This window comes from Nyctereutes procyonoides, unplaced genomic scaffold (assembly GCF_905146905.1).
Source record: "Nyctereutes procyonoides isolate TBG_1078 unplaced genomic scaffold, NYPRO_anot_genome, whole genome shotgun sequence".
NCBI classification, from domain to species: domain Eukaryota; kingdom Metazoa; phylum Chordata; class Mammalia; order Carnivora; family Canidae; genus Nyctereutes; species Nyctereutes procyonoides.
The window spans coordinates 20,019,938-20,043,620 of record NW_026575160.1 but is presented as its reverse complement, the minus strand read 5'-3'; the positions used below and the strand labels follow the sequence as shown (position 1 = coordinate 20,043,620).

The 23,683-nt window shown below is 41.0% G+C and overlaps 1 pseudogene; it reads left to right on the top strand.

The window, feature by feature from the left end:
- The first annotated feature begins 12,098 nt into the window (after window positions 1-12,098).
- On the top strand, window positions 12,099-13,480 carry LOC129502702 (rRNA-processing protein FCF1 homolog; annotated as a pseudogene).
- The last annotated feature ends 10,203 nt before the right edge of the window (window positions 13,481-23,683 follow it).

Sequence of the window (23,683 nt, the reverse complement as noted above, 5' to 3'; positions counted from 1 at the left end):
CAAGAGGGGTCCCCTTTCTCCACATCCTCTCCAACATTTATGGTTTCCTATCTTGTTCATTTTCCCCATTCTCACTGGTGTGAGGTGGGATCTCATTGTGGTTTTGATTTGTATTTCCCTGATGGCAAGTGATGCGGAGCATTTTCTCATGTGCTTGTTGGCCATGTGTAGGTCTTCTTTGGAGAAATTTCTGTTCATGTCTTCTGCCCATTTCATGATTGGATTGTTTGTTTCTTGGGCGTTGAGTTTAATAAGTTCTTTATAGATCTTGGATACTAGCCCTTTACCTGATAGGTCATTTTCAAATATCTTCTCCCATTCTGTAGGTTGTCTTTGAGTTCTGTTGACTGTTTCTTTTGCTGTGCAGAAGCTTTTTATCTTGATGAAGTCCCAATAGTTCATTTTTGCTTTTGTTTCCCTTGCCTTCAGAGATGTATCTTGCAAGAAGTTGCTGTGGCCAAGTTCAAAAAGGGTGTTGCCTGTGTTCTCCTCTAGGATTTTGATGACTTCTTGTCTCACATTTAGATCTTTCATCCAGATGCAGTGAAAACCGGAGACACCTGCACCCCAATGTTTATAGCAACAATGTCCACAATAGTCAAACTGTGGAAGGAGCCTCGGTGTCCATCGAAAGATGAATGGATGAAGAAGATGTGGTCCATGTATACAGTGGAATATTCCTCAGCCACTAGAAACAATGAATATCCATCATCTGCTTCGATGTGGATGGAACTGGGGGATATTATGTGAGGGAAGGAAGTCAATCGGAGAAGGACCAACATTACATGGTCTCATTCATTTGGGGAATATAAAATATAGTGAAAGAGATTAAAGGGGAAAGGAGATAACATGAGTGGGAAATATCAGTGAGGGTGAGAAAACATGAGAGGCTCCTAACTCTGGGAAATGAACAAGGAGTAGTGGAGAGGGAGGTGGGCGGGGGCATGGGGTGACTGGGTGACGGGCACTGAGGGGGCACTTGATGGGATGAGCACTGGGTGTTATGCTATATGTTGGCAAATCAAACTCCAATAAAAAAATATACAAAAAAACACCTGAGCTTAGATCATTCTTTGCCTCCCCTGAAAGAATACGCACTAAAAGGGAGCCCTGAGCACTGTGTGTCTGAATTGGGTAAGTGATCACTAACCCAAGAGAAACTCATAAAATGCAGTGCGAACTTATTGACCCTGAAGCATCCCTTTAACATGGCAGATAGAGTAGCTTAAGGAAAACTTGGGGTAATGTGCTCACTTCTGATCATTAGGAAGGAATCAAGATTCATTCCTTTTCTTTTTTTTTAATAAATTAATTTTTAGTGGTGCTCAATTTACCAACATACAGAATAACACCCAGTGCCCATCCAGTCAAGTGTCCCCCTCAGTGCCCGTCACCCATTCACCCCCACCCCCCGCCCTCCTCCCCCTCCAAATCAGGTTTTGGTCTTGACAGAGGGCAGGAGCAACTTACTTCATTTTACCTTTAAATTATCTGGAGACCTGCTTTTCAATAGCTGGACAAAATAGGTGCTGCGTTTGTGTCTTTTTGACCGCAGAAACTCACCTTCCAGAACAAAAGGACATCATCAAGATTCTACTGCTCAGAGGCAGAGAATTTACAGAGTGATGTTTGAAGTTCTGGGGTTAATTAAACACTAAAATGTATCTGAGAGTAGCAAGTGAGGGAACAATTATTTTCCATGGGATTTAGATCTATTCTGGTCTTTAGTAAATTGCAAATGTTACCGCAGTGCCCGGGTCCCAAGGGTAAGAACAGAAGAGAGTAGTCTGAAAGCTACCGAGGCTTTACTTACCCAAATGAGCAGCTTTTGAAACAGGGCATTTGGGTCTCTCCTCTGGTGTTAGATGCTCAAATCAGCAATAGCATCCTTCCACCCACCCAGCCCCTGGCACAAAATCCACTGTGTTTCAGGGAAGAAGGAAGGTAAATACCAGAGGAGATAGGGATGATTCCTAGGGATTTGAGGAGAAACTGTGTCTCCAGGGATGCTGGTGTGGACAGGTGATGCCTCTGAGAGAGTTGGCTGGTTGCCCGCTAATAGCTATTAGCTCTTTTTGTACCACCCAACCATTTTGTTCGGAGATGTTAAAGAAAAAAATCACATTTTCAAACTGTGTCCAAACTAGGAATGACTGTAGGACACAATTCAGGCTGCCGAGATGAAAGCAGAATATGGGAAATATTTCTCCAGAGCTTCTGACTCAGCAAAGATGTGTGCCTTAGCGAAGACCTTTGCTCTTCCTCTTATTTCTTCCTGGAATGGATGCAAGATGCTGAAGGCAAAGCAGAGACATGCATGAGGACAAAATTCACAATGCTAGGAAAAAGATAAAGTGCTTGAGTCCTGGGTGGCAACACGGAGCCTCCTATCAAGCTTGGACTCCCTGACTCCAGTGTTCATCATATAAGGCAAACGACATCTTGATGGTTATTATTATGCACTAATTAATGGATTTTTTCTCCTACTTGCAACCAAATGCAGTTCCTACAGATGTAGGTCTACTGTCCTGATGATTCTGAGGCTCCATATTTCCCTTGAACTTTGATGCAAATTAACAGAGAGAAAGAGATGGAGAGGTGTGGTAAAACTGTTTTTTCTCTCTTTATGACCAAATTGAATTAGACTGTGTTTCTGACCTTCAATGAGATCTGGAAGCTCAAGAGAAAAAAATTTTTATTTCAGAAAAAATGGAAGGATTTGTTTTCACATGTGAGTCTATAGCTTCTGAAATTCATACATGTTACAGAAGTGCAGTATAACAAACAACTAAAAAAAAAACTAAATACAATTCCAGGCAATTATATTAAGTTCATCAGCTTTTGCATTTATTTTTTTAAGATTTTATTTATTTATTCAGGAGAGACAGAGAGAGAGAGAGAGACAGAGGCAGAGACACAGGCAGAGGAAGAAGCAGGCTCCATGCAGGGAGACTGATGTGGGACTCGATCCCGGGTCTCCAGGACCACGCCCTGGGCCGAAGGCAGGCACTAAACCACTGAGCCACCCCGGGATCCCCAGCTTTCACATTTAGAAAGAGACCCTTCCTCCTGAGGCCCCAGCTGTCCCTGCTCACTGTTGGGGGCCCCACTTTTACTTCTCTACTAAGATCTTTCTTCTATCTTCCTTTTTCTCCATGTCTCAGAGCCATAAAGCTTTGTCATGTCAGTTGACCAAGGGAAACATTCAAAATTCTTATTAGTTTATTTGATAGCAACTTAGCCTCCTGCGTTTTATCATCTCTCGTCTCTTCCATTTCATAGTGGAATAATTATTTATATGTTTTCTTGGACCAAAGGAGCAGTCTCTGGGTTCTCCACTTTAGCTTTGCTTTGACAGTCTCTCAAGCCTCTGATTAAATTTTTAGGCTGAGCTCAAAGTTGGAGGGTTTTGCTCTTCCCAACCATGACTATCAGCACAAAATGGTGTGCATGGGCCAGGAGGCCATGCTGGAATCTTTATTATCTTACATTCCAAAGAAAACTGCATGGAGGTTAGAGGTTCTTCTCCCCCCCCCACCCCCCACCCCGCTTGTATTTATTTTATTTATTTTTTAAAACTTACTTATTTTAAAGAGAGACACAGAGAGAGGGCTTGAGTAGGAGGGAGGGACAGAGAAAGAGGGAGAGGCAGACTCTCAAGCCGACTCTACCCTCAGCGTGGAGCCTGCCTGAGGGCTCGATCTCACCACCCTGAGATCATGACCTGAGCTGAAGTCAAGAGTCGGAGGCTTAACCCACTAAGCCACCCAGGTGCCCCTCCCCTCTCTTAATAGAGATATTCATGTAGACCCTGGTAGCGCAAGAAACCCAAGTATGAAGAATTGAGAAGCACAGTTTAAGTGGTGAGCATACACAGGACTAGCTGTTTAAGCTCAGCTCACCAACTCAGCAGCAAGGACCAGAGTTCTCCCCCACCCCGCAATCCCTTCTCTCCAGTAGTTTCCTGTGGGCTGTGGCACGCTCCCTGCCTCAGTTCCCACAGGGTCAGTGGCTCCTGGCTCAGGCATGAGCCCCAGCTCCCCTGTACAGCGACACTCCGATTTCCCCTGTCCTCTTAGCCAGAGCTTCTCTTCCTGTTGAAGTTGCCAACTGCCTGACAGCCACTGTCCCTGGACTGGATCCAGGTGAATCCCCAACTTTGCTCTCACTAGTCATACTCTTCATGTGTCTCCTGGGCCATGTCCTCAAGAAGCGCATGTGTACCTTGGCAAAGAGTCAAGGCAGAGCTGCTGCAGGGACTCTGACACCTGTGTTCCCCCTAATATGCACACACGTACCCTCAAGAACACACCCATTACCATGCAGAGGATGGATGTTCCGCTCAAGGCCCATCACTGCCTCGCTTGCATCAGGTTACTTACCACCCTGTGTCTTTTCGGGACATATTGCCAGACCACTGCCACCACCATCTCCGCTGGGAGGCGGTGCAATTAAATGGTTAAGACCATGGGTTTAGTGGCTCATAAAGTTGGGGTCACCTCCCAACTTGCTGCTTTTTAGCGAAGTGACTATGACAAAGTTACTTAACCTTTCTGAGCCTCAGTTGCCTCATCTTTAAAATGGGATTAATTGATTATCCATGTGATTTTTAAAAAGGATTATATAGGATGATACAGGTTAAGTACTGAGTACTAGGGCTGACTCCTCATAAGTGTTAGTAATTTGGCATTTCCAATAATGGATTTCTTCATTTTGCAGTTAACTCAGAGGCTGGGAAGCCAGCACCAGCATGTGCACATGCATACACACACACACACACACACACACACACACACACACAGGTGTATTGCTTGCTGGTCTCACTTCAGGGGGGACTAGTCCCTCCCCAGGAAGGTAGGTCCAAAGGCTCCTTCTAGCTCCTTCTATTTACCTCCTTAGTAATCCTTTTTCTTGGTCCCTCTTACACCAGAACCCGACACAACATGTAAAAAAAAAGGTAAACTCTGGAATATGGAAGCTCAGTTCCCCCCAGTTAGGCTGGCGATGCTCCTAGGAGCAGAGTGAAGGGCTTTTACCATGCTGTGGAGGGGGATGTCAAGCAAACGGGGAAAATCACTGGCACTGGGCAGTTTACAATAAGTCTTCTGAAGGAAATACAAAGAAAAGGCATGGGGTTCACCTAGAAAAGGCAAAACCGTCTAGAAGAGTCCCTTGAGATGGACTTCAAAAGAAAGAGAGGATTTCAACATGCAAAAAAGTAGACGGGGAAGGCAGTCTTAACAGAAGGTGAAGGGAGGGCAAAATGCCAAATTGGAAATTATGAAGCATATTCAATTTGGCTGAATCAAGAGGTAAATTTCTAGCTTTTCAAAGTAAAGTTTAGCCTTGGTTAATGTTAAGCTAGGCCTTTGCTCCTTTATTCCCATTCATTACAGTGGAGGCCAGGGAAAGACCCTTCTGGGAAAATGTAGGAAAGTTGAAGTAAAAATGAAAGTAAGGTTTGTGACTTTGCTGGATTTTCTCTATGGGGTCTATACAATTCTGTAAATGAGGAGTCCTTATATATCCTTACAATCCCATTGTGATACATACACATGATCCTATCTATCTGTACACATGTGTATGGTATATGGTCATTATGAATGTGTGTGTGTGTATTTATACATACAGGTACAAATTCATGACTGAAATTATATATTCCTATGTATCTATGCTGGGTAAGACTATGGGAAATTCAAGTAAAAATTCATATCTTTTAATTTTCTTTCTTTCCTCCTTCCTTACTTAGCAAATACTCAATGAAAGAAGCTAAGAAGCCCAAGTATGAAATAAATGGAGCTTTAGAAAACAAAAACAAAATGGTACCTTGTTCATGTTGATAGTTGACCTGAAAATGTCAGGGAATTTGTGGAAATAGAAGTAACATTAGCTAAATAAGATTCTATCCATAGCAGAATGAAGATATTAATGAGCCCCCTCCAGGCTACATTTTCAGAGCAGACCCATAAAATCTTTAAAAGTTGATTTTAACAACCCCCCTGAGATTTTCTGCCAGCTCCAGAGGAGCAAATTGAAAAGAGAGATTAAAAAAAAGAAGAAGAAAGAAAGAAAGAAGAAAGAAAGAAAGAAGAAAGAAAGAAAGAAAGAAAGAAAGAAAGAAAAAGAGAGATCACAAGGCTATTGACCTCCGTTTGTTCCTTTTCCTCCTCACCCATTCTAGCCTCCACGGCAGGTCAGCATTGACTCCTTGCGGACAGAGGAGAGGAGCTGAGTAAGTTGTCATTTAGTTGCCTAATGTTCTTGCCCATCTCTGACTTAATGCACCTGAAGAACAATGTACCTCCAGCTTGGCACTTCACTCAAATTATCAGAGAAGTTTTGCACAGAGCATCCCTTATTATTCCTATAAACACAGAGACAATCAGTGAGTTAAAGAGATGAAGACAGAAAGATGTGAAAGTGACACACCACACACGGCTACAAAGGGATTGATAAAGAGTTTTGCTTTACTCTATATGTAGAAAAACGGCATTAGAGATTCAGAGCAAGGCAGTACCATGATCTAGTTAAGAAGGTCATTCTCAGGGCACCTGGGTGGCTCACTCAGTTAAGCACCTGCCTTTGGGGTCAGGTTATGATCCCAGAAGTCTGGGATGGAGCCCCACATCAGGCTCCCTACTCAGCAGGGAGTCTGCTTCTTCCGTGCCTCTGCCTCTGCTTCTGCTCCTCCAGCTTGTGCTCTTTCACTCTCACTCACTCTCTCTCTCTCTCAAATAAATAAAATCTTTTTTTAAAAAAGTGTTTAAGAAGGTCACTCTCAGAGCACCTGGGTGGCTCAGTTGGTTAAGTTCTGATTCTTGATTTTGGCTCAGGTCATGGGATCAAACCTTGCTTCAGGTTCTGCACTCAATGTGGACTCTGCTTGTCCCTCTCCCTCTGCTCCTCCCCCTGCTTGTGCTCTCTCTCTCTTTTTATCTCTAAAATAAATAATAAATAAAATTTTTTAAAAAATATAACTCATTGTTTTGTAGAGAATTAACTGGAGTGACACGAAATGGAAGCAGGAGGATGAGGTCAGTGGTCTAGGAAAAAGATAATGTGTTAAGCTCACACATGTATGTGAATAAATATACACCTATATATGCATACCCACGTAGAAATATCTTTATATACATATGTTTCTATTTATTTGTAATAAAATGACCACCACACTTTGGCCTTCTGTAATTCTTCTTCTTGTAACAATTATTTTTCTCATCTCTTCTGAAAAATCACTGTTGACTGGTGCATAGTATTCCATTAAAATGGATGTGTTGCAGGTTATCAGACTAATTTTTTGCTGTTGACCACTTATTTCTAGTTTTTGTTATTAATGATGATACTTTTAGTAGCATGTTTGCCAAAAGATCATTGAGTATATCTCTGGTCATGTCTTTAAAGTTAATTATTGATGTACAACTGGGTCTAAGGTTTTCTTTTTAAGGATTTTGACACAGAATGCCAAACTAAGCCCTCCACAATGGCTATTCCTCACTTGTACCCATATCACAAGTGTATGGTGATGCCCGACTCCACATACTCCCCCCTTATGATTTAAATTTGCCAGGTTAATGAACAGAAATACTGCAGTTATTTCAAGTAGTATTTCTTTGATTATTAATGAGGCTAAATATGTAGTTTCCCTTTTCATGTCTTTTTCCATGCGTTGTCTTCAAGTAGAGTGAGAGTTAAGCATGAAGGTTGCTTAAATTATGGACACAAGAGTCCATCGAAAGATGAATGGATAAAGATGATGTGGTTTATGTATACAATGGAGTATTACTCAGCCATTAGAAACGACAAATACCCACCATTTGCTTCAACGTGGATGGAACTGGAGGGTATTATGCTGAGTGAAGTAAGTCAGTCGGAGAAGGACAAACATTATATGGTCTCATTCATTTGGGGAATATAAATAATAGTGAAAGGGAATATAAGGGAAGGGAGAAGAAATGTGTGGGAAATATCAGAAAGGGAGACAGAATATAAAGACTCCTAACTCTGGGAAATGAACTAGGGGTGGTGGAAGGGGAGGAGGGTGGGGGGTGGGGGTGAATGGGTGACGGGCCCTGAGGGGGACACTTGACGGGGTGAGCACTGGGTGTTATTCTGTATGTTGGTAAATTGGACACCAATAAAAATTAATTTATTAAAAAAAATTATGGACACAAGAATGTGAATCATACACAAAACCTGTGGCGGTCTATAAATTCTCAGTGGTTTATTAAGTGATTTCTTACATCTACCTGACCTCTAGGTTGCTACATGCCATCTCACTTGCTGAGCAAATCTGCCAATGATTGTAAATAGAAGTAAATGCTTTGAAAGTTGGTCCAAGTTGTTATCTGGTATGGGAAACGTGGTGCTTAACAAATGATCCTACAACACCCTTGCGAATCCCATGCTGGTCTCGCTGTAAAATTAATTGAATAATTAGGGTTTGTGGCTCTCTAGTGAAGGAAGGAAACTCCAATTTTCAGGCAAGCCATGCAAGCGAGAGAGCAGAAGCTCCAGGAGACATATTATGGGAAATGGCTCTCAGCGGCCACCCTTCACGATGGATGGTACCCGGATGCCATGAATTTGGCCACGGAGCCATGGGGTCTGCACCCTCACTTAAATGTAACCATGGATTGCTACCTGTAGGAAGAAAGAAGTCATGCTCACTTTTTATTGGCAAAACATTAAAAATGTGAGAACTTAGGAAGGGCTTAGAAGTTAGGAGACATAAAAGCTGAGAGACTGGTAGTAAAATAAGTGAACAAATTTGTGGTTTTTCATTTCTGAGGTTTAGTGCTGAGCTTTTATTGACTCAGAAGCAAATAGGTAAATCATTCCATGAAGTGCTAACTTGGAGTCTGAATAGCTTTTGACTTTCATCATGCTCAGCTTAAACGGCGGCTGGAATGGGGTTGGTCGGCATGTGTGTCTTTTAATAAATACGAAAAACGTAGAAATCCCCTTTCTCATTTTTTTAAAAAATTGAATCCTGTGACCTTGGAAACAAAACAGCTAAAATTAATGTAATCTTTATTCCTTTAACCACAAAGGGAATCATGGATCCCAAGACCCTACCATCGCCCTGGGTTAGGCGTCAGGATCAAATCTCAGTGATTGACACTTCCCACCAAGTCACTGTGCTCCCCGAGGACATCATTTAAGCAAGATTGCCCCTCCAGCCACCACGTACATCAGTGGAAAATACATGATACTAGGATTTTTTTTTTATCTTTTTGTTCCTGGGGGAATGTAATAAAGTCATATAATAAAGTAATGGAGTCTTTGAGCAAAAGAGGAAATAACATTTATGAATCAACTTCTGTGTACCAGGACCTCTAGTTGTTTTTCTTTTCTTTTTTGCAGTTAATTCTTATAACAATCCTCTGAGATAGCTATGAATATTGCCATTTTTCTGATGAGGAAATTCGGGTTCAGAGAAATGAAGGAGCAGGTTGACAGCCTCAGAGACAGAGTAAATTTAGAGCTGTGTGACTTGGAAGACTACAAATCTTCTACTGCTTATTGACATTCTGGGTTTCAGGATCTGGAGAAAACTCCCCCTTCACTCAGGGAGGAAGAGAGAGGGGAGCAGGAGTGACCGGTGTGCCCAAACCCAGCCTGCAGGGCCTTGACAGGCAATTTAGCTGCACCCTTGTCATGTGCATGTGAGGACATGGAAGCCCAGGGACACAGGCCAAGTTTCCTCGAAGCAGGATCTGAGATGGGGATTGGTTAAGGGATGAAGGCTGGAGAGGGGAAGAAACTAAGCATAGATGTGGTTTGGGGCTCCCAGCCGAGAGCCAGCACCTGCTGCCTGGCTGCCAAGATGCTATCGTGGATGCCCCAGCCCTAGGGGAGCCTCTACAGCTGCCTGCCACCATGTGGAGCAGAGACAAGCTGTCCTCACTGAGTCCTGCCCCGAGTCCCAACCCTCAGGATCATGGGCACCATCACGGTTTTGTCTTCAGCCAGCCACTAATTTTGAGTGGCTTTTTTGCAGTGATAGATTGCTAAAACATCCCCAAAGCTGTATCCAATAGAGAAAGAACATTCCTCAAAGCAAAATCTGGTTACTGTCTCTAGCAGGAGTCTGCATATCCTGAGGAAGAAAATATATGTTAGATAATGTACTCTTAATCCCCTTTATCTATCTCACCCATGCCCCCACCTGCCCCCCTCCTCTGGCAACCACCAGTATGTGCTCTGTATTTAGAGTCTGGGTTTCATTGTTGTGGTTTATCGCTTTGTTTCTTCATTTGTCTTATTTCTTACATTTCGCATAAAGAGGGGAATCAATCATATATTTGTCTTCCTCTGACTGACTTTTTTCACTTACCATTATACTCTCTATATTTGTGTGTCTGTGAACTTTGTGTGTCTGTGTGTGCTCCTGAGACTGTGTGCCTGGCATGTCTCTGTGGGTGTGTTCCTGTTCTATGTACACATCCACGTGTGTCCGGCGTTTCCACGACTGTGCAGCTGCTGGGTGGTGAGGTGCGTTGGTTCTATGTGTATCCCTGTATGTCTGTATATCTGGTGCCACTGGGCTTGTCTCTGTGTGTATGTGTGTTCTGAGTCTGTGTATGTGTGTGTCAGTATTTTCTGCATGTGCCTCTGGGCTCCTCTCTGTGTATATTTCAGTTTTGAGGACATTCCTCCTGTCCTGTGGTGTGTCCCCCAAAAAGGGAAGAGAGAAAGAAGAAAGAAAGAAGAAAGAAAGAAAGAAAGAAAGAAAGAAAGAAAGAGGAGGAAGGAAGGAAAGAAGGGAGGAAAGAAAAAAAGAAAGATACATGTTAGAGTCTCTTCTAGACAAGACCTTGGACCTGCTCCTTATAATTTGCCTTGACCCTCAGAAACCATATCTCATTACTTTTATATTTTGTCAGTCGTTATTCCTGAAATTTTACCTCTAGGAAGGGAGCACTGGCTATGCCTAGGCAGGCTCGGGGGCCATCCCTTGCAGAGGAATGAGGATCAAACAATCAAATGCTTGATCATAGGAGGTTGAACCCCAAGCAGTGTGACATGTGCCCTAGGGAGGGAATGGGCTGTTACGCCCTGCTCCTCTGAACCTCCACCGTTCCTATTCTTCTCCTTTCTGAAGCCATATGGAAAAGGTAGAAATCCCTTTTCTCGTTTTTTTCTTAATTGAATCCTATAACCTTGGAAACAAAGGTCATGTGACTTCCTTTTAGATTCCAGTTCTATCTTTCAATAAACTCCTTTGGTACTTACAAACAGAGAGCCTTAGCTAATACGTAAATTTTGAGAGAAAGTAGCCTCAGAATACAGTTCTAAGTTAGCACAGGAGGAAACTGAAGATGCAGAAAGTTGAGTTTCATTGTTCCAGGTGTGTGGTCAGAATCAGAGCCCAGGCTTTCTGACATTCAGCCCAATGCATGTCCTCTATGCCAAAGGAGAAGTAAGTCTTGGGATAGAATTTTCACTTTTCAGGTGGGGAAAATGAAGTCAAGGCTTATAGAGGGGAAGTGCTGCCACCTTCAGGAATGACCCAGACCCTGAGATTGGGCAAGCCTCAATACTGAAGCTCTTCAATGTTCAGTCTTCTCTAAAGGGATACTCCATCTGTGACTGAAAAACAAAATCTATTTTATTTATTTATTTATTTTAGAGAGAAAGAGTGGGAGGAGGGGCAGAGGGAGAAGGAGAGAGAGAATCTGAAGCAAGCTCCACACCAGGCAGGGCTCGATCCTAGGACCCTGAGATCATGACCTGAGCTGAAATCAAGAGTCGGACACTTAACTGACTGAGCCACCCAGGTGCCCCTGTGACTGACAAAACCTGAACTACTTACCAAGCTAAGTAGTTACCTTATGCTTTGAATCAATAGTAAAGAACCACATTTGGCCCTCCCAATTCAATTCTAAAAATTAATGAGAATTTAGCTTGTAATAAATGAGTTAATTGGAAAAATTATTCGCCCTACTTAGTAGAAGGTCTCAGCAGAGAGACTAGAAGCCCTGGAGTATGTTCATGAGATGCTCTTAAAACCCACATAATAAAATGATTTACATTCTTAAACCATGAATTAAAAGCTATGAATCTGATTCCGGAAGAAACAAGAGTGCAGCGTGAACATGGGAGAGCAAAAGAAAGCAAGAAAGTATGTGACCATGAAGCGAATGCTTAGTCTCCGAGATCAGAGGCTTAAAGAGAAGGATAGATGAAAACCTAAAAAGAAAGAAAAGAAAGATCCCAGTGCACTCAAGGAAACAGAAGTCCCCCAACATCCTTCCTGCTTATTCTTCCAATATTACACACAGCTGGGCCCACCTCACCACATCCTGGTTGATACCAACTTTATCAACTTTTCCATTAAAGCCAAACTTGGTGTATCCCTTGTATAACTGACTGTGTAATGGCTGAAATTGAGAAACGGAGGCAAAAGTATTGAGCGGCTTTAAGGATTGCCAAGGATCCAAGATTTTTTTTAATAATAAATTTATTTTTTATTGGTGTTCAATTTGCCAACATACAGAATAACACCCAGTGCTCATCCCGTCAAGTGCCCCACTCAGTGCCCATCACCCAGTCACCCCCACCCCCCGGCCTCCTCCCCTTCCACCACCCCTAGTTCGTTTCCCAGAGTTAGGAGTCTTTATGTTCTGTCTCCCTTTCTGATATTTCCTACCCATTTCTTCTCCCTTCCCTTATATTCCCTTTCACTATTATTCATATTCCCCAAATGAATGAGAACATACACTGTTTGTCCTTCTCTGATTGACTTACTTCACTCAGCATAATACCCTCCAGTTCCATCCACGTTGAAGCAAATGGTGGGTATTTGTCGTTTCTAATGGCTGAGGAATACTCCATTGTATACATAAACCACATCTTCTTTATCCATTCATATTCGATGGACACCGAGGCTCCTTCCACAGTTTGGCTATTGTGGACATTGCTGCTATAAACATCGGGGTGCAGGTGTCCCGGCGTTTCATTGCATCTGCATCTTTGGGGTAAATCCCCAGCAGTGCAATTGATGGGTCGTAGGGCAGCTCTATTTTTAACTCTTTGAGGAACCTCCACACAGTTTTCCAGAGTGGCTGCACCAGTTCACCTTCCCACCAACAGTGTAAGAGGGTTCTCTCTTCTCCGCATCCTCTCCAACATTTGTGGTTTCCTGCTTTGTTAATTTTCCCCATTCTCACTGGTGTGAGGTGGGATCTCATTGTGGTTTTGATTTGTATTTCCCTGATGGCAAGTGATGCAGAGCATTTTCTTATGTGCGTGTTGGCCATGGATCCAAGATTTGAAGGATTGCCATGCACACAAAGGAACCTATGCAGATGACTGCTTAGTACAGAGTAACTCAGCACAAATGTTACATCATGGCCACAGTTGACCTGGACCTTAACAAAGGATCCAGAAGATCCCCGGAGTTCCCAACATGTACATTTCTAACCATAGGTACAACATTGAGCGGATGCCAGATGATTATGGAGCCCCTTGGTTCTAATTCTTAAAAGAGTTTTCCTGCCTTCTTATACCAACTTTTTCTGTTGCCAGTTCATATTAACAATATGCTATAGTATGAATTATTCTTCTTACCCATTTGCTCTGTTATGAGCTGAGTATGGTTAAATATACTCATTTTTTGATGTTTTGAAATCAGTATTTTATATCATTTTAAGTATTGTTGCATCTTTTTATAAATCAGATGATTGCTCAAAAAAATAAAAGCTATGAATCTATTATTCATGAAATGACTTAAATTAGTCAAACAATTTCTGCTTTCTTTCCTTCTCTTATCCCTAGGTTACTGGTGTTTTTCTCTATTTACTCTTTTGAAAAACACTTTTTTCCTTTATTTCTCCTTTCTTTATTTGTCAAGAAGATATGCCCTTCAAACTAGAAACACTTTCTATTTTTCACAACATATATTGGTGTTGACTCTATCCACACTTCTTATATTTTTATAGACTCTGACTAAATTAGTTTTTCGTTTCTGAACTTTTACAGCACTCGTATTCTGGCAATTAAATATAGTTTCTTACATTGCTACTTCCCACCTGTGCTTTCAGCTTCAAGATTACATTTTCATGGTTGGCAGTAAATTTTTTTCCGGTTTTTACACGTCTCACAGTTCACACAGTGTCGTAAGACAAGAGATTTTTTTTTCTTAATTCATTCATTTCTTCAACAATTGTTTATGGACAACCTTTCAGGTCCTAGGAATGGTTCTCAGCTTAGAGCTACCAAGATGAAAGTGATGCCTTTCCTGGCTTCAAGGAGTGAATGAACCAATCTATGCCTCTCTCAAGTCTTTATCTGTTCAAGTGTCCCATCACTGCAAATGGGAATAAACCAACTGGGGCATTATGGAGACTGAGGCACATCCAAGGGACACATTCTAAGAAGAAAATTCACAGAACTTGACAATAACAAAGGAAACATCTCTGAACATCATAGAGGCGGGAAGATTTAAGCTGGGAATCTGAAGGCATGAGTTTTGCTTCCAGTTCTGTTAACACCAGTTTTGTGACAGCAGACAATCCACTCAACCCCCCTGAACTCTGGTATCTGAAAAAGTGAGAAGATGGGCCAGACATTCTTGAGGCTTCTTTGCAGTTCTAAGATTCTGCAAACAAAAAACAAGGTAAAATTCTTCCAGTTTCTAGCCAGAAACAACAGGATAAAATTAGGGACATGAAAACTAAGGGTAGTTGTGAGAGAGAGTTCCTCTTAGTAAGAACTTAATGGAATATCGAGTTGTTATCAAAAGGTAGAGATTCCTCCTTGGTTAAAGAAATCTAAAAATAAATCCTGACAAATATCATGGCATCTACTGCCAGCATCCTAAGAAAGCCTTTGGAAATAAGTGAAGAGAATAAAGGAAGGAAACAGAGATTAATGGACTTTTTTTTTCTTTCTGGAATATCTATTACTGCATAAAAGAATTTTACTAGTCCTCAGAAATATACCATTCTTTGCTTCTTAAACAGAATCAAAAGAAATGAAATAATGGTAGAATAGATTTGCAAAGTGTTCAATTAGAATGACAAATTTACAAATAAACCCTTTTTTCCACACAGGACTGCAGCTTCAAGACATCAAGTACGTTTGCTATTTTGTACAGCACATCAGAATGTTAAGTTAACGAGACACAGGAGTGAATAATATGTCAACATAACGATAAGCCTGAGTGACAAAGTAATCGAATATGAGGAAAACATTTTTGGAGCAAAGTGGTAACAGCTGCAATAAGGCATGAGATAAATTGTGCAGGATCCATTTAGCTCAGGAGACCCAAGTGAGAGAAAAAGAAAAAAAGCAGCAGCAGGAGTCAAACATGAGCTTACATTGTGTCAAAGTCCAAGGATTGAGGAAAACTCTCTAGACTACAGAGGAAACGTACAAAGGAACCAAACTCAACTCAAGAAAGCAAAGCCTATTTGAAGGCATATAGATGATTTGGATCATCGAGGAATCACACAGAGAGAATTAATGAGTCAGAACAGAGTTGGAACATAAGATTTCCATAATGTTATTTTATTCCCTTTTCAAAATTCAGCATTCTTCCTTGGAAAAATGTATGGTGCCCCCCGAGTGAGTCCCCATATAGCTTTGGAGGAGAACTTGAATGGATTCCAAAGAGGCAGAAGGCAGGAAAATTAAAAGTAGATGTCCAAAAACGTGGCCTCAAGTGTAGACAGCTGGTGAAATAAAGCAGAGGTTTGAAAGCCTCCAACGGTAAGAAAATACATTCTCAAATGTACCAAAGCTCTGTTAACACAGAAGGGAGACAACGGGAACATTACACCTTCATGGAATTGAATTCAAGTTTAAATAAATATCAAGGTGGTTAGGCTCTTTAAATAAAGTCAGAAAATTCAAACAGATGACTCCCCTGGTGACAATATCTCAGACACCTTATCCATACATGTATTTCATGTCTGCTGGCTATGTTACCTTTTAGACTTTTCTATTTGTAAAATGGCCAGCCCTGAACTAGGGGGAGAGTGGTAAACTTTAACAAAGATGTACAAATCATGTTGGAATCTGTGGCTGAATTGAAACAAGTGTACAAAAAAATAAAATCTGGTGGAAAGAGAGGACATTCTCCCTCTGTGCTCCTCTGATGGGGATGTTTTAAAGTAGCATACATTGAAACCAAAGTTGGTTTTTTGGCTTGCAATCAAAGATTCTTGACATGAGCAAAGAAAGATGATGTGAGTCCAGGGGCACAGATGGATGGCCCAGCCATAGCATTGCCCTTGTATATACGACAGAGCTTTCCTGTGACCTAGGGAAGGTGCATATGGCACAGATACCTAGACGTACAGAAAACCTGGGGAAGCAAAACAAACAAAAAAGTATCCTTACCAAAATACCTCATATTTGTGCTGGGTCTTGCATTTTGCAAAGTTTTCTATGGGCACTGTTACCACCATTTTCCATCCAAGTCAACTAATTTCATCAATACTGCAGCAGCTGAAAGGGTTTTCTGACACCTAGTCTAGGGCTTTGTCCGTTCGACTTCCTCCCTTCTCTCTTGATCCAATGGAGTCTGTGGTGGAGAAGGCTGGGAACATTATTTAAAGAGTTGACTTCCTTTAGCAAAGCAGCCAGTTACTTGCCGGAGAGCTTATATAACCATACTTGAAGAAGTTTCTTTCCAGATACCCAGAAATGTACTGAGACAAGCAGGGACACAAGAAATAACTGTCTCTGTGCTGTACCTAGAGAACATTGTGCAGGTAGGAAAGGGAAAAGAAGAAGGAAAACTAACATTTACTGAGCTATACCTATGGGACAGACACAGAGCTAAGGGCTTCACATGTTCTTTCTCTTAATCCCACCCTGAGGAATAGGTCTTAGAAGCTCCATTCTAGAGCTAAGAAAACTGGAAGATGAGAGAAGTCAAGGAATATTCCCAACATTTCCTAGCTAGAAGGCAATGGAGACAGGATTTGAAAAAGAAGCAGGTTGACTTCAAAATCTCCTGTGGTTGCCCTCACAACATGCATATACTTGAGAGTTACAGATTACCAAAGGCTTTCACCTACCTAACGCCACTGGATCTGAAGCACAGGGCCCTCTGCTCAGAGCTGGACTACCGAATTTGTAGAGGGGTTGGAGGCAGTCACCTTAATCTCTCCCTGTAATCAGGGAGAAGAGGAAAACCTGGTTTGGAGAGGACAAGGCTCTAGTGGCTGCTTCTGAAACCGGGATCTGAGTGCTGATGTGGAAGAGGGGAGCAGATTGTATCATTTAACAGACTCACCTGCTCCATCGCGCCACAGCAGTACCATTGTACTTCGTGACATGCTTCCTGTGTCAGCAGCATCTGCTAGACACACATTTCAGAGTTTATTACAAACAGCAGGCTGGATCCTGCGGGGAAGAGAACATTCTTCAATGTAGGGTATATCATTCTCTCTTCACACCATGAGAACTGCTGCCCTGAGTCCAACGACAGGAGAGTATCCCAGAAGGCAAATGTTCACCAGTGCACAATTGGAGATTACTTTCTTCTTGGGTCAGGGGTGAAATAATCACACTGAGCTTTATGGCTTAGTAAAGAAATGCTATTTTACTTGGTACCCCTGAATAAGCACAGATAGAAGCTACTGTTCCCTCACTCCAAATTTACCCACCCACACCCTCACATCTTCTATGCATATGCTATATTGTGCCCATTAATGAAAAAAAAGAGAAATGAGTCAGTGATCTGCATACATCAGATTAACAAATATATGTTTTTCTAAAGTATTCGGTTAATTAATACTAGCTGCTGTAACAATCTCAATCTTAGTGGCCTAACAAAATAAACATTTCTCATTTATCTCACAGTCAAATGAAGATCAGATAAGGCAGTAACAAAGGAGGGACTCCCTCCTGCCACTAGTCTACTGAAACTAGAAGATTTAATAATTTAAATAAGATGCAGAGTCTCATAACATAATGCCCAAGATGCTCAAGATACAATCAGAAATCATTTGTCACACTAAAAGCAGGCAAAATCTCAATCTGAATGAGAAAGAACAGTCAACACATAACACCAAGATCTCACAGATGGTAGAATTATCTAACAGACTTGGAACAAATGAAATAGCAACAAAAAAATCTCAGCAAATAAGTGGAAGATGTAAAGAACCAAATGGAAAATTTGAAACAAAAAAAAATGAATGACCAAATGAAAATGCCAAATGAAAAACTTAACTGATGGGCTCAATGATAGAATAAAAAGGACAGAGGAAAGAATCAGTGAACTGGAAAATATAACAAAAGAAATTACCCATTCTGAATAATACAGAGAAAACATAGTGAAATAAAAAGAATACTCTTTGGATATTAATAAGAGATCTAATATTCGTGTCATGAGAGTCTCAGCAGTAGAGGAGAAAGAGGACAGGGCTTAAAAAATTCAAAGAAATCACAAGTAAAAATTACCCAAATTTGGCAAGTTACATAAACCTAGATTCGAGAAAATTAGGGAACCCCAATGAGAACAAATTCAAAGAAATGCACACTAAGACCCATTAGAGGCAAACTTCCAAAAACCAAAGACAAAATATCTTGAAAGCAGTGAAAGAGAAGTGACACCCTACTTACAGGGGAGAGACAATCAAAATGACAGCAGACACCTTCAGAAATAACCAGGAGGAAGAGGCACCATATTATATAAGTGCTTAAAGGAAAGAGCTCTCAAGCCCAAATTCTATATCCAGGAAAATTACCCTCTAGGCTTGAAGGAGAAATTAAGACATTCTCAGGTGAAGGAAAATCAAGAGAATTTGTCACCTGCAGAGTTACCCTGGAAAACTGGCTAAGGAAAGTTCTTAAAGAAAGGAAATGGAAAAGAACAAATCTAGGAGCATTGGGAAGGAATAAAGAACAAGAGAAAAAGTAAGTATAGGTAGATATCATAGACTTTCCTTCACCTCATGAGTTTTCTAAATTGTGTGTGATGTTTAAAGCAAAAATTACAGCATTGTTTGATGTATTGTCAATATATGTAGACGCAATATTTAAGGCAAATGGCAAAGGATAAAGGAACTAAATAGGGGGATCCCTGAGTGGCTCAGTGGTTTGGCGCCTGCCTTCGTTCGGCCCAGGGCGTGATCCTGGAGTCCCTGGATCGAGTCCCACATCAGGCTCCTTGCGTGGAGCCTGCTTCTCCCTCTGCCTGTGTCTCTGCCTCTCTCTCCCTCTGTGTATCTCATGAATGAATAAATAAAATCTTTAAAAAATAATAAATAAAGGAACTTAATAGAAGATAAGGCCTCCACACATTATATGAACTGGTAAATTATCAACAGCAGCATACTGTTGGCAAATTGTGTGTGTTTAATATAGTATCTAGAGAAATAACTTAAATTTTTATACAAAAAGATACATTAAAATGTACCAGAAATAAATTAGAATTCTAAGGGGAGTTTCAAGTTCCCACAGGAAACAGAAAAAAAAAAACAGAGAAATAAAATGGTAGACCAAATGATAAGCTATCAGAATCTTACTTTGCATATACAAAGTCTGACTCCTTTGCCTGCTGAACTCTCTGCTTTAGGGATGGGCTGCCCTTGCCTGAGTGAGTAGCTAAACAAAAAGAAATCAGTTCTCCTCATATCCCACTCCATACCCACTCTTCACTGTCTCCAGGTCATAAGTAAATTAATAACTCAACATACCCCGAAGTCATTACAAAATTAAGCTCAAAAAGAGAAAAAATGACACATGAAAGACTCAGGTTCTATATATAAACAGGTTGGGTTACACAGGTGCATATATTTGTCAAAACTCATGCGCATGCCAGACTATTTAGGGGAAGGTGTATCAAATCTGCCACATACTTTGAATGCATAAAAGAAAAATAGATGAAAGCAAAAGGGATAAGAAACAGATATGTGATGAAACACATATGATAAATGTTAATGATACAACCCAGGCAGTGGGTTTACAGTGTTCACTGTAGAATTCTTTCCTTGTTATTTTATGCTGGAAAATTTCCTTAGTAAACTACTAAAAATATTAACGACTGCTAATTTTGATAGGCAAAATAAGAAGTATTTATAGAGATCTTTTCCTTATCAGAGGAGGAAGGATGTCAATTTTAAAACCAAGTTGAGACTTATATCTTCAAATTAGTGTTTTCATTTTCTTTGGGAAAATACCCAGTAGTGGAATTATTGGATCATACAGTGTTTAAAGTTTTGACTTTTTGAGGGACTTTCTTATTGTTTTCCACAGTGGCACAACTAATAATGTTTTCCATACTGTTTTCCATATAGTTAATAATAATAATAGCCACTCATCCATTCTCAGATCTGTAGCTCCTTAAATGGAACTGAGCAGTTAGCTTTGAGAAGGGATACTAGAACCACAATCCAAAAAAAAAAAAAAAAATGGGGCAACTGGGTGGCTCAGTCAGTTAAGTGCCTGCCTTTGGCTCAGGTGATGATCCTAGGGTCCTGGGATGGAGTCCCTTATCAGGGTCCCTGCTCAGTAGGGAGCTTGCTTCTCTCTCTCTCTTTCTGCCTCTCCTCTATCCTGCTCATGTGCTCTCCCTCTCTCTCTGCACTCTCTCTCTCTCTCTCTCTCTGAAATAAATAAAATCTTTTTTAAAAAATTAAAATTAAAAAATAGGAATCTACATTCTAGCCTTTCTCAAAGAAATGAGAGGGAGACTATGAAAATCAAGTAATGAGTAGTTATTACTCTAGATCACCTCCGTGATAGGCAAAGTGAGACCCAGATCTATTCGTGATACATTCCTGAGTGCAGAGGTAGGAATAAACTCTTCAGCCACAAGCAGAATTCCTACATTGATTCCCAGATGCTTGAGTGAAGCTACTGTGGCAGGAAACGCAAAGTAGGAAGCCCAAAACTCTTCCTTCATGCTAAATAAGTAAAATAACCAATACTGTGTCCCTGTGTGATTTAGAGTTAGTGCCACCTTCAGTCTGAAAACTCACTGGGGTGGTGACCTCTCTCCCGTCTCCAGTTGTCTCAAGTTAAACATCTAGAACTTACCATTGGTCTATGAAAGAGAGGACTATTATAAAGTTGATCGTGTAAGGTGGCTCAATTACAGCTGAGAATTGGCACAAGGGAGATAGCCCCAATAGCTGGTATACAATTATTAAAACCAACAGATATTTTTATTGTTTTCTACTAAAGAGAAATAACCAGAGTAGTATGCTTTTACCTGTCAGGCACTAATACGTTTTGCCTCGGGGTTACTTCTCCTCTGCAGACGTGCCCCGCAATTTATTTATGGGGAGCTTTACCATTCCACTAACTCACAAGTCAATAATTATATTGGTCTATTGCATACATAGAATCCTGAAGGAGCAATGCTTCTCAGGAGATTCAGCAATGATTCCATTGAATTTGAACATAGCCATTTGAGGTTCTTTAAACACCAAGTAAATAGACCTAAAGGTATGTCGCTGTGTTGACTGTAATTATTGATCATAATTATCAAGGACACTTTTGCACACTCTAACTAGAGGAGGATATGGATGAAACCCAGATGATGTCCTTATACTATGAAGCCTAATAGCAAAAAGTCATTGAAAAGTACCGTGGTACTATATAAAAAAGACTGCCAGGGGCTCTGGTCTCTCAGAAATGAAAGTGAAAAATAACTAACTAAATGAATGAATGAATGAATGAATGAATGAATGAATAAATAAATAAATACATACATACATAAATAAATACATAAATAAATAGGAAGGAAGGAAGGAAGGAAGGAAGGAAGGAAGGAAGGAAGGAGTAAATAAACCGGCTTTGAGAGCAAAAAATAACAATCCTAGCCAGCTACAGCCCGGTGACTTCTTACTTAAAAGCATAGCATCTACCAGAAATCCCCTCCTTTCTTCTCAAGTACATATATTCACATATTTTACATAAACCCCATTTTGTTTGATTTCTTTCTCCCTCTCTGGGTTCTTGATGGCGAATTTTCCAATTTCATTTATAGCTATGGACTAAGGGTGAAATAAAATAGAAGAGTACCACATGGAGATCCCAGACTTGGAACAGGATGTAACATTTGATATAACTTTAGATGTTTCCTTGTGGAGAACTTCTGGGGGCACTTTTTTCCCTAAGGAGAATAGTTACATGAGAGCAATTGTTTTTTAAAAAGAAGAGGATACATATGGTTCTTGGGCTCATAAAGGGACTGAGACATAGTAAGAGAGAGGCTCATTTCTCGATACACAGGAAGCCGATGAGACTTGTTGTTCCTTCCCATACTCCCTGAGAACTAGAAAGGAGTTTAACCCAATCAGGGCTCCCCATCAAAAGACACTGGAATAGGTGAGAAATTATTTACAGCAGTGGTGATCCTGAGAGTCTGGCTGTCCAGTAACATCAAGTGTCCAGAGGTAATAGCACAGAGTAACCAAGTTCTATAGCAAAAATCAGTTTAAGCATGTTACCATCTCCCAAAAACATATCGTTTCAGATAGCTCAATGTGGCTACCATTAACTTTATAGAAAGAGAGACAGGAGAGGGGAAGAGAGAGGAGGAGAAAGAAAGATAAGGAAACAAAGCTGACTTAAAAATCAGCTAGGAAAAGATCTAGGTGTTGTTACTGATACATGAGAGTTGTTGCAGCAAATCGATCAAAAACCCACATAGTTTTTGTGGGACTTGTGTTGTCAAAGGAACCATGATTCTGGACTTGAGAGTTTAACTCTTGAAACCATCTTTGGGCAACTAACCTTACACAAGTGGAAAATGGGCTCTGAAAGTTCTATATCCCTCAAGGAAGTCCTGCTCTCCAATGTCCACTTCAGAAGTAGAAGAGGGTCGGAAAGACCTCCCTGAGGGAGGCACTAGGATCTATGGGGTTGGGTTCCTTCTACAGAGCAGCATCCGGGCTTAAGTGAGAAACTTCCAAATTAGGTGACCTTCACGGTGCCGGCCCAGCAGTATTCCATCATAGCACAAGACCAGTGTCTTCTTTTTCTGAATGGGAATCTTGCCGCTATCCTTCCCAGCTCCATCGTTGCTGTGGAGTGTGTGAAAGTCAAAAACTTATTCATAGGTCAATGTTTCACTAGGTCATCTAGACCCATGTCGAGGATTGTATATTACACATAGATCAATTTAGATGTGGTGACAGTGTGGAACTTTAGTTTCTTCCCTTGGTGAGGGGGTTGAGTGTATTTTCTGTGTGGGGAGAATGGTGGGACAGACACGGTCTTTGGTGAACAGAAGGGTAAACTGAGGCTGATTGGCTGACTGTTAATCTAAACCTATTTCCTCTACTTCTTAGTCTGTACCTCACAAGCTCCCTTGCAGTCTAGTGTACACAGGTGGCTGAGTTCTCACCTATGAAATGTGAGCAGAAGTGATATGGGTTCCTTTCAAGCCTGTCCCCTCAGAAACCACCCATGCATCATCCATGATGCCTTTGTCTGCCTGCTAGTCTCCTGTGAGTGAGCACAGCAAATTTTGAAACAGTGAGAGAGAGCCTGGGTCACTCATTGCAGCTTGCCCATTACAAACACTCATTTTGAACTCTACGTGAGTAAGAGTTCTCTAGTCATTTTGCATTGAGCCATTTTGTATTTTGCCATTTGTTCGTTACCACAGTTGGATTTATCCTGGCTAGAAAATCTCCTCAGCATTAAATATAGAAGATTAAATCTAAAATATCATAAACATATGGATAATAACTCTACCAAAGAGATTTATTTC